General features: G+C 46.8%; 1 long non-coding RNA gene across 1 annotated transcript; it reads left to right on the top strand.

The window, feature by feature from the left end:
* Window positions 1-5,692: 5,692 nt before the first annotated feature.
* Window positions 5,693-7,489, top strand: LOC128821923 (uncharacterized). The gene is made up of 2 exons (XR_008441274.1): window positions 5,693-5,885; window positions 7,262-7,489. It is a non-coding gene; the product is annotated as an uncharacterized LOC128821923 (long non-coding RNA).
* The last annotated feature ends 3,000 nt before the right edge of the window (window positions 7,490-10,489 follow it).

Raw genomic sequence — 10,489 nt, 5'->3', positions numbered from 1 at the left:
GCTCTGGGTCTGTCTTTTGAATCTCCTGGAAGCTGGGATCTCTGCTTTAAAGTGAGCATCTTGCATTTTGTTTCCCTCAGGGAAAATAGTGAACATGGAAAATCCTGTGATGAAATACACGGAACTGGAACATATTGGCAGAGGGTGAGTCCAACCACAGTTACTTCTATATAACCATGGGCCAGGTGTTTTTCTGGTGGAATATCTATGCAGTGTGAAGTCAGAACAGCTGCAAACAGACATCTATCCCCATGTTCAGACACTGGGGATAGATTGTCCCATCTCTCAGTGCTGCTCCGAATTTGTGAGTGTGCCCAGAAGGCATTGGCAGAGACACCTCCATGCTGCCAAGTTCCTGCCTGCAGCAAGGAACAGGACCTGGAAGATCTCCTTGTCTCTCAAGTGTGGGACAGTTCTGTGTTAATTTCCTGAGCATTTTTGTATATCTCCAAATCATACAGCCACACTAATAAAAGGGGAAGAAACGTGCTTGCCTGAAAGAGCAACCTACTCCCTGATAGCTGTCAGATAACAGTTCTCAGGAACATTTCTTTCCAAAAGATTGCAGAAGGAAATACTCCATGGTCAGGATAAAAACTGCACAGTTTAGAACCTGAAACCCAAGATGAAAGAAGGAGCTCTCCTTAGGAGCTGAGGCAGAAAACAGCAACGCTTCAGGGACAGGCCCAGTGCCCATGCACTTGAGAGGAAAATGCATCATCTGCCTTCGGGCAGAGCCCGCCTGCATCCAGCAGGTTTTAGGCATTTGCAGCAGAGATCTCCTCTGTGGGCTGGCTTTCACTGCAAGATCTAAATGTCTTCTCCTTTCTTTGCTGCTTTTTTGTTTCTAGGACTTTTGGAGATGTTTGCATAGCACTTGACAATGCCACAGGAGAAGAGGTAAATGTCAACATCTCCCGCAGGTCCTCTGGTGTGAGCAGCTGTGGCTGGAGCTTTGAGTAGAGCTGTGCTGAAAAGGCACAAGAAGCACAGACTGCTACCAGCCTGCAAAATACATTTGGGACAGTCTTTGTCCTTCTCAGCTGCCAGAAGGAAGGCAAGGAGGGCAGCAGTTCCTTTCACAGAAGGATGTGCTCATTCGCTCTCCATTGCTAAAACAAAGGTGGTGCCTTTGAGCATCTCACTGCTCTTTGGGGCTACGGCTTCAGAGTCCTGAATTCTCACTTCTGCTTGCCAGCAAATGCATCTGAAAGTTACTGGTAGTTCCTTAGCCACCTGCAGTGCTGCACTTGGCAACTGCACGTAGGGAGAGATCTGCACGGCATCCCTAAAAGCCCTAAGCCCTGCCCATAGCCCGAGATGTATCCACAGAGTATTAAGGCATGGATTACTTCTTCTGAATCCCAGACAAAGCAGCAGGGAGTGTGCTCAGAGCTTTGTGGGTGATAGCTGAGACACCACAGTTACCAAGTGGACAAGGCAAAACCTCAGTGGCCACGTGTCCTGTAAGTGGCCTCCAAGGGAGCAGAGAAATGGGCTGTTGCAATGTCAGTTCCTAATTACTGCAATGCCCAATCACAAGGCAGTTTGGCACAGCTCGGCTGTGGCATTGCAAAATCACTCGCTCCATGTGCCTTGCGGTCTTGTGCCGCCAACTTCTCAAGTTACTCATTTTCAATGTCATTTTAGGTGGCCATAAAGAAAATAAATCTCCAAGAACTGAGGAAGAAGGAACTAAAAGTCAATGAACTCATGCTCATGAAGCCAAATAAGAATCCCAACCTGGTCAACTATTTAGACAGGTGAGTTGTTGTGAATGTTTGTTTACATATTGCAAACATGCAAGGTAAAATTCCACTTTCTTCACTGGCAGAAAATAGAGCTGTAATTATTGGTTAAATATTACTGCTCTGCTCATCTCCAGTGGATGGGAAGAGAGTGCATCTTGTCTGCATGAGTCTTCCCTGGTACACAGAGTTCTAAAATTATTCAAAAACCTGCATCAGTCATATCTTACTAAATCAATAGCCTGTAAGTTCACAGCCACCACATTGTTTTGGGGCTTGATTTTTTTCAAGAGTCCTCTTACGTCCAGATAAACTAACATGGATTTCCCTTGGATTGTGTCCCCTCTTTTCCATTACTTTGCATGCCAGGAAGACTAGGTGCTTATTTCCAGAAACACGCAGTTTGACAGGTTTTTGATCTGTTCCTAACCTGCAGTTTTTACTTGCTGGCTATTGAAGACATCTCCTTTTTTCACAGCTGTGCCTTTCTTCTTGAGACAGATTGCAAACAATGCACAGCCTAGAGGGAATGTCTATTCCTTTCATTCTGTCCTTGTCACAAAGGGACTTGGAAACAAGAATCAATCAAGAAAACAACCTAGCCATGCATGTTTATCTCTATGCTCTTGTTTCCTTCTTTCAGCTACCGTGTGGATGGGCAGCGCTGGCTGGTCATGGAGTACATGGACGGAGGCACTCTGAGCGATGTCATCAGCGAGACCCACCTGTCTGAAGACGAGATGGCAGCCATCAGTCGGGAGGTCAGCAATCCCACCTGTGCTGCCCAGGGCTTGGGCAGGATTGTCTGGGAAACAGGGCTCCGACCTGGAGTGATTTCATGTGCCAAGCTTTGTTTCTGTGTTGCTGGTATGCTATGGGCAAGTAAAAGCCTCTCAAGTGAAATGCCTGCCAGTGCCCCTGCACTCACAGCACTCAGTTCTTGTACTCATATCTCCTGCTGTTGTATTCTCGCTCTGTCTCTTGTATTTGTATTTGCTGTTCTCCACCTTGCCTCCCTAAACTTTTATCTCCAGCCTGTCTGCACTGCATTCCTTGCCTGTAAAAGCAATGGTGCTGGTGGCAGCATTTGAAATGATCAGCAAAGAAAAAAGACTCATTTCTCTCAGTCCTCAACTGAAAAGGACAGTAGTGCAGCCAAAATGCTCTTTGCTTCAGGAAGGTGACTGTTGTGATACTTCCAAGTCTGTGCTGAGGCCAGCAACAAAACCTTTGTCATGCAGCCTCCCACCCCAAAGTGATCCACTTCACACCAAAGGGAGGGACTTTTTCTTCCTTGGCAAAACCCTCACTTGTCCTCTGCATGGAGAAAGCACATCCACAGCAGCAGCAGCCATGCTGGCTGGTTTGCAGGGGACAGTCTACAACAACAGCAGCTGCTGTTGCTCTTTCAAAAGCTGACATGCCTTTCCTTAGAAAGGTCCTGCTCTGCAAGTGGTGGAGCAGCAAGCTCTTCCTCACAATCGCACTCTGTTCTGCCATTACTTGCCATTCCCTGCAGAGGCAATCTTTTAGAGCTGTTTCCTTTCTTGTGTAATGAAATCACATCACTAATTTTTGCCCTCCTGTTTCTGTTTTCTCTCTCAGTGCCTGCAAGGCCTGGATTTTCTTCACTCGAACCATGTGATCCACCGAGATGTGAAGAGCAGCAACATCCTTCTCAGAACCGACGGCTCTGTCAAGCTGGGTCAGTGTATTCTTGGTCAGGTGCAGCATTCCAGGGATGTGGGCTGTGGGGCTGCTTTGAGTGACTGCCAGCTCCCCAAAAATGGTGCTGGTGGCAGTGCAGGGAACCCTGCCACAAACTGTGGGCACAGTTGCAACATGCACAGAAGTATGACAAGGAACAAGGACTCAAGAGTGGCGTTGCTCTGTGTGTGTCCCTTCCAGAGGGAGGGAGCTACAATGTAAAGCTTCAGAAAAATAAAAGGCTGGAGGTAGTCTAAAAAATGAGGCTTTTTTTTTGAAGTGGCCAATTCCATATTTCCTTGTCTAAAGCCCTGAGGAAACAGAGCGTGGACAGTTCTCCAAGAGACTCAACAGCACATTCTTAGACTGAGAGTGGGGAATTCTTTTGCTTGATTTCCTAACTTGAGCTGGCTTTCATGGTTTGTTTTTTTCTCCACAGCTGACTCTGGCCTCTTTGCTCAGCTCACCCCTGAGCAGAGTCGACGGAGCTCAGTGGCCAGCATTTCTGGGTGGATGGCGCCTGAAGTGGTGACAGGTCAACCATGTGGCCCCAAAGTGGACATATGGTCTCTTGGAATCGTGGGCATCGAAATGGCGGAAGGAGAAGTTCCTTACTGGAATGAAACTCCTGTTTCGGTAAGGTGCAAATACTCACTGATCCTGCTTGTCTTTCTCACCTGTCCCATGGTCAGTGTGCCATTGGACAAAATCCCATTGCCATCGGCTGGCACCACTTCCACCAAGGTCCCCTTCTGAAAATGTCCCTGCAGCACATCAGCATCTGCTGTCGATTTGGTTGCATCAGAAGGGAAGAGGAAGGTAACCAGTTCAGAAACCTAACCAGTTCAGAAACCTGCCATTTTGGCCTCCAGCCATGCCTGACATTTTTCACTTGCTTTTTGAACAATGTTGGAGCTCTGTCTCTGAAGAAAAGGCATTTTTCAGTGGAATGGTTGGATGTGTGATAAATATCCTTCAAAATGGAGATTGAATCTTCCTAGTTTCAATTTTAGAGAAAAAGAAAAAAGAGAAAAAGTAAATGGAAAAGGAAGAGGAAGAGAAAAGGGAAAAGAAAAAAAGAAAAAGTAAGAGAAAAATGGAAAGGAAGAGGAAAAGGAAGAGAAAATAAAAAGAAAAAAAGGAAAAGGAAAAGGGAAAAAAGACAGAAAAAAAAGGAAAAGAAAAAGAAAAAAGAATAAAAAGAAAAAGGAGAAAAAACCACCAAAGCAATGCCCAAGCAAGTTCTGCTTGCTTTTCCTTTCATTTACCACAGCACATCAATTTTCTTCCAAACTGTAGCATCTTTTCCCAATCCTGTGGGTCTTCAAAACTTTCAGGCTTTCAAATCATCTGTACATTGTTCAGTCTTGCGTGTGGGTGGCCTGGATAAGTTTAGGATGTGTTTTTCTCCGACTGCAGTTAGAATTGTACACTAAACTCTTGGCTGTTTCTGGGTACTTTAACAAGTTGATGAGCTTGCAGCCAGGTGCCCGGGGCTGGGATCCAACGTGGGCGGTTGACGCCGGTGCTGTGTTCCTTTACCACAGGAGCAGGGCCATCCCTGGCTTGCACAGTTCTAAGGACAGTGAGGACTCCAGCTCCCCACCATGTCCAGTGGCTGAGCTCAGCTGCAGAGAGACAGGATAAAACCCTCTTTGTGACCTCTGGGGGTGTGGGAAAAGTAAAGGAAATTTTCCTCTGGGATGAAGAAGAAAGTAACAAAGTCTCTTTGGTCACCATCTTTTTCAGTGCCACCAGCACAGAGCTGTGACTATTGTGGTGGGCATTTTCATGGAGACTCCCAGGCCTCCTTCCATTGTTATTTCAGTCTATTTTAGATGGATTCTGCATCTGCATTTTTTTCAAGAGGAGAAAAAAAAAAAAAACAACTTGATGATTTTTGTTTCATGGAAGCTGTGCTAAAGGGACCAACAAGCACTGCAAAGATTCCTTTCATGTAATAATCCTTGGAAATAGTATGGATAGAACAAACTCCCCCTTCCAAATAGCCTGTCAGCCTGGTGTGAATTCTCAGAGAAGCAAAACGTGCTTTTGCTGATGTAGTTCCCACTAACTAGGTCAGTCAATGAAATCAGCTGCCAAGGCAAGATCTGCTGAATGCTGGAAAAGCTGTGGCTGCATCGGGGTTTGGGTTTTTGGTTGGTAAAGGAAAGTCATCTCTGGGTCTCTCCAGGGCAGTTTCTGCAGAGTGGAGCTTAAACAATGGGATCTGAGAGAGCACTTACAGATGGGAAAGAAGCAGCTGGAGCCTTATGTTTCCTTTTTCCCCAGCCTCAACTCCTGATAGCCATACGAGGGACACCAAAGCTGCGGCAGCCCAACCGATTCTCGTCTTCCCTGCGTAACTTCCTGAGGCACTGCCTGCGGACAGACGCGGCACGGCGCTGGTCTGCCAAGGAGCTCCTGCAGGTAAAATGCAAAGGGGCTGCAGGTGAAAGAGTGTCTGAGGGATGGGCTCCTGCTCCACTGAAGTGCAAGGCATCAGATGAGCCTCCTTCCTCCCAACCTCCACTCCTGATGTTGTTCAAATGAAAACGGTGAGGAATTCTAGTCTGGGCTAGGCTGGGCTGGCAGGGCCCTGTGAAGGTCATCTGGTCCAAGTGTCCTGCAAAGAGCAGGGAGAGATCAGGTTGTTCAGAGCCCCTTCCCACCTGACCTGGAATGTTTGCCCTATCCCTACCCAGGATGGGGCACCTACCAGCTCTAAGGACAACCTGTGCCAGTGTGGCACCATGCTCCAAGTAAACAAGTTCTTCCTTAGATCTAATCTGACTCAATTCCCATTTTATATTATAAATATTATCCCATGTCCTATTGCAACGGAGCCTGTTAAAAAAGGTATTTCCTACTTCCTGAGAATCCCCTTTGAAGTACTGGAAGTCAGCAATGAAGTCTCCCTGGGGCCAGTTCTCCTCCAGGCTGAATAGCTCCAGGTCTCTCAGCCTGTCCTCAGAGGAGAGGTGCTCTGTCCTCTGTTTCTGTCACCCTGTTTTGTAATTTGGTGGGGTGCTCCTTTTTATCGAATGGCAAAAGAACTGAAGTAGAGCAATGCAGGGTACACAGTCATGAAATGGTGGTGGAGGAACCCAAGGAAGCCAGTCCTGGCAGAGCAGTCTGGAGAGATTTGGCTGTGGGCAGGAGGGGCTGTGTGGGGGCTCACTGTGAGCCTCTGAGGGGCCCTGGTTTCTGCCCCCCACCCCACCCTTAGAGGTTTCTGGCACGCAAACAGGGGCAGCTGAGAGGGACTTGTCCCAGCCCCATCTGCTGCCTGGCACGCTCAGGCAGAGGGGAACTGGCCCAGGCTTACTGCCAGGCTGTGTGGCAGAGAGGGAACTGCAGCAGCCAGCGCCACTCGGCTGGCCCTGCTGGGAAGGAAGGTGCCATCCAGCACAGGAGGGGCAGGGCATGGAAAGGTAGACACTGCTCTGTCTCCCTGTGGAAATTAGCACGGTGCCTGTCTCTCAAAGACAGGGACCTATGTGGGTCATTGGAGTTTCCTGAAAGGAAGAAACCCCAGGGACAGAAAGCACCATTTCTAGAGCACGGGCAGGGCAAAAATCCCAGCTAGATGGAGAAACCAGAATAAAGGGATAAGTGGGATTCTGGGCCAGGTTTGCCTGTGATGGCAAGGTTCTGCACAGGATGACAGGGGAGCAGATGTCCCCGTCACTCCTCTTTCTGGGTCTTTCTAAGTACCAGAGGAATCCTGATTGAGTCTGTGAAGCACTGAGCTTGGAAAGTCATGGTTCACTGTTCTTTTTTTTTTTTTTTTTTCCTGTGGACAGCATCCATTTGTAACATCAGCCAAGCCAGCGTCCACCCTGGTACCACTCATCAACTCAGTGAAGAAGGAGAAGAAGAAGAAGACAAGAATCTAACAGTCAAGATATTTTTGCCATAACCAAGTTAGAGTAGGATTGTAGAGTAGGACTCTAGAGTAGGATTATTGAGTTGTTTTGTAGTATAGGTTTATAGAGTAGGATTGGAATTAAATAAAGTTTCTGAAGCATCAACTCATTTGGAAGATTCCCCTCCTTCTGACCCCTTCAGAAAACTCAACATTTCCTTCTGAATTGCCAGGTGGTTTTGATTGGTGCTAAGACACGCTTATGGCTTCTTTGGTATGGTTTGTAAGTGGAGAAGGCTCTTCTTCATTCATCCTCTCCAGACCACACTGCCTTTGGAATACGGCCCACTGGTCCCTTTTGGCACATCTGGGGCACTTCTAGTTGAGGCAGAAATGGCAATGGCATCTGCAGGAAAAACCAAAGGGGGAGTGGGGAAGCCAAACCATCCTGTGCTGATGCAGGCCTTCAGCTGTGACTCCAGAGCATTTGGGCGCCTGCCACTTGGATTTGTATGCCTAAGTGCAATGTCTCTGGCTGGAGGAGAGCCTTGCTCAGCTGAGAAAGCAGCAAGATCAGAGGGGGTGCTCTGAAAGGTCTCCTGCGGTGCAGAGCTGTCAGCGACTGTGAGGTGAGAGCGGGCCCGGCCTTGCCCGGGCTGGAGCCGCAGCAGAGCCCCGGCAGAGCCCGGAGCAGCCTGAGCCTCGGCAGAGGCAGGCTGCCAGGAGGCCCTTGTAGCTGCAGGAGGCAGCAGCCCGGCCCTGCGTGCCTCTTCCTGGTGTCATGAATGAGGTGCCATATGTCAAGTTCAATAAACTGCAAGATTTAAACTTTAGCAGCAATTTTAATTGAGGTATAAAAAAATATAAAATAATATTAAAATCAAATATAATGAAGTAGTTACAAATAGAAATTTGGCAGTGGTTCTGATAAAGCATAAACAAAACCAAGCGGGGGACAGGGAGGACCTCTCACCCTGCCGCACGTACAAAAGGCAAAAGAATCCAAGCACAACTTTTATACTGTATGCTAATACATATTCATCAATAGTTCCTGTAAATCTCCTCCCAGTTTTGATTCTTGAAGTCTAAGTCACCATATTACACAGCGCATGTTCCCGTGGTTGCTGGGGGGTCTTCTGGACTCTTCAGGGGTCTTCTTGGATGAAGGCCGATGGTCTTCCTGGCTGTCCTCTGAATAACCTGGCAGGTTGCGCATGCACATGGAGCTTGGTGTTACATGGTGTAAGCATTATGTTCCTGTTTTGGGTTCTCTATCTGGAATTATATCAACTGCTTTGTCTTCAAGGCTGTTCTTGCCTAAGAAGAAGTTGCCTGGACTTTTATTTGTCTCAATGTCGATTCCACTCTTGGAGGTTTTCCCAACTTTGTCCTTCCCAAGGCCGTTTGTGCTAAAATATCTCAATACTCTATCCTGGATCTTATGAACATCTGCGAACATCTGTTTTGTGATGCTAATGACATATCGCTTTCCCCTATTACTTTTTAACAAATATTTTCTAAAATATCAATATAGTTACAGTTATTAGCACAAATCATCTTCATTTATCACATCTCTATCTGGCTGTGTTTGAAGGTAGAGGGTCAAAGCAAACTCCCTTGGTTCCTCCCTGAGCCCTGCCCAAGAGGAGGATGAAACCAGATGTGCCTGCACTAGAAGTTATGGTAGCTTGTTTATTCAACAGTATAAAATCTGTTAAAAACAGTATAAATCTTCTCACAGCAAAGTTGGCAGCCTGGCCTGAGGGTGGGCGAACCACATAGGAATTCCCCGTTACTGGGAGTGCTTCTCCAATCCTTTGGTGTGACAGGGCATCCCCAGCTGACATGTGTGTCAGGACAATGGTCAAGTATTAGGGTAACTGGTGATGTGTCTTTCTTAATCCCTACAGGCAATCTTTTGTAGCAATAATCGGGTGCATTGCTTAGCTTATCCTTCTGTACTTCTTTGCTGCTTTGCCCTACAGGAAATGGCACTTCTTCCTTAAGTTGGTGTGGGTGTCTTTGGTGCTGACCCTGCCAGCAAGCCATTCCCTTCAGAATTGGACTCGGTGGATCCCTTCCAACACAGAACGCTCTGTGATTCTGTGATCACTTCTACAAAGTTTGCTCAGAATGACTTTCAGCTAAAACACTTGAAACTATTTGCTGAAATCAGAGTTGGTAGATAGTTCTTGTTGGTAAACAATGGAGGGAGAGAACAGCTTCATGTGGTTTTTTGGGGCGTTGCTCCAATTTTGTGGGTTCCTCCCTCCATTTTGGGATATCGCACCTCCCTTTTGGGGGTCTCCACCCAGCGATTTTGGCTTCCACTCCTTCCACTTTGGGGCCCCCCTTGAATTTTGTGCACCCCATCCCCATGTTCCACACATGCCCAGCGTCCTCAGTGTGCACTGAATGGCCAGCAAGGGACTGGGGAATGCTGGGACCCACAGTGATGTCAGCCATCCCTCCTGGTTACACACAGGACTCCTCGGCCCTTTTTGGGCTGCCCTGGAGTGCCAAGGCCACGGTGAGGAAATGTCTTTGCTGCCATGCTGTGCAGGATCTTGCTTGGCTCATTATGGCCTCATGTCCCCTGTGAAAAGAAGTGACAGCACCAGCACCAATCTGTTTTCTCTCTAACTGGAAACAGCTATTCTGAAACAGTCTACAACAGCATTTCAGTTTACATAACACATTATGTTTCTTACTCCATCATGTCACACGATTAATTTGGGTGAACTAAGTTTTTTCCTAACCTATTTCTGTGTTTGAAAAAAAAAAGACCTTGATATTAAGGACATATGAGTTTCCCTCATAGCATCAGGTATTACTCCTTTCCTATTAATGAAGTCTTTGAAGATATCCAGTTCATGCCACAAAACATCTTGATCTTCCTTGTTGCTGTCAGGGATTAATGAATATATAAATCCAGCAAAGTTATCACACTTGTTGCACAGTGCCTTTAAAGTACATTAACTGATGGCAACAGTTCTAATTGTTAATATTTATTGTACCTTGATTACGTAAGTCATTACAAGGTAAAGAGTTCCTCTGGCATTTTATTAACTGAAACTGCTTGCAAGTTAAGCATGCATACACTCACTGGTCTCATATGGTCTCAGTCTCTGCAGATTTCCAAATTACATCGCTCACATTAGTTCTT

The sequence above is a fragment of the Vidua macroura genome, chromosome Z (assembly GCF_024509145.1).
Source record: "Vidua macroura isolate BioBank_ID:100142 chromosome Z, ASM2450914v1, whole genome shotgun sequence".
NCBI classification, from domain to species: Eukaryota; Metazoa; Chordata; class Aves; order Passeriformes; family Viduidae; genus Vidua; species Vidua macroura.
This window is presented reverse-complemented; position numbering and strand designations above follow the sequence as displayed.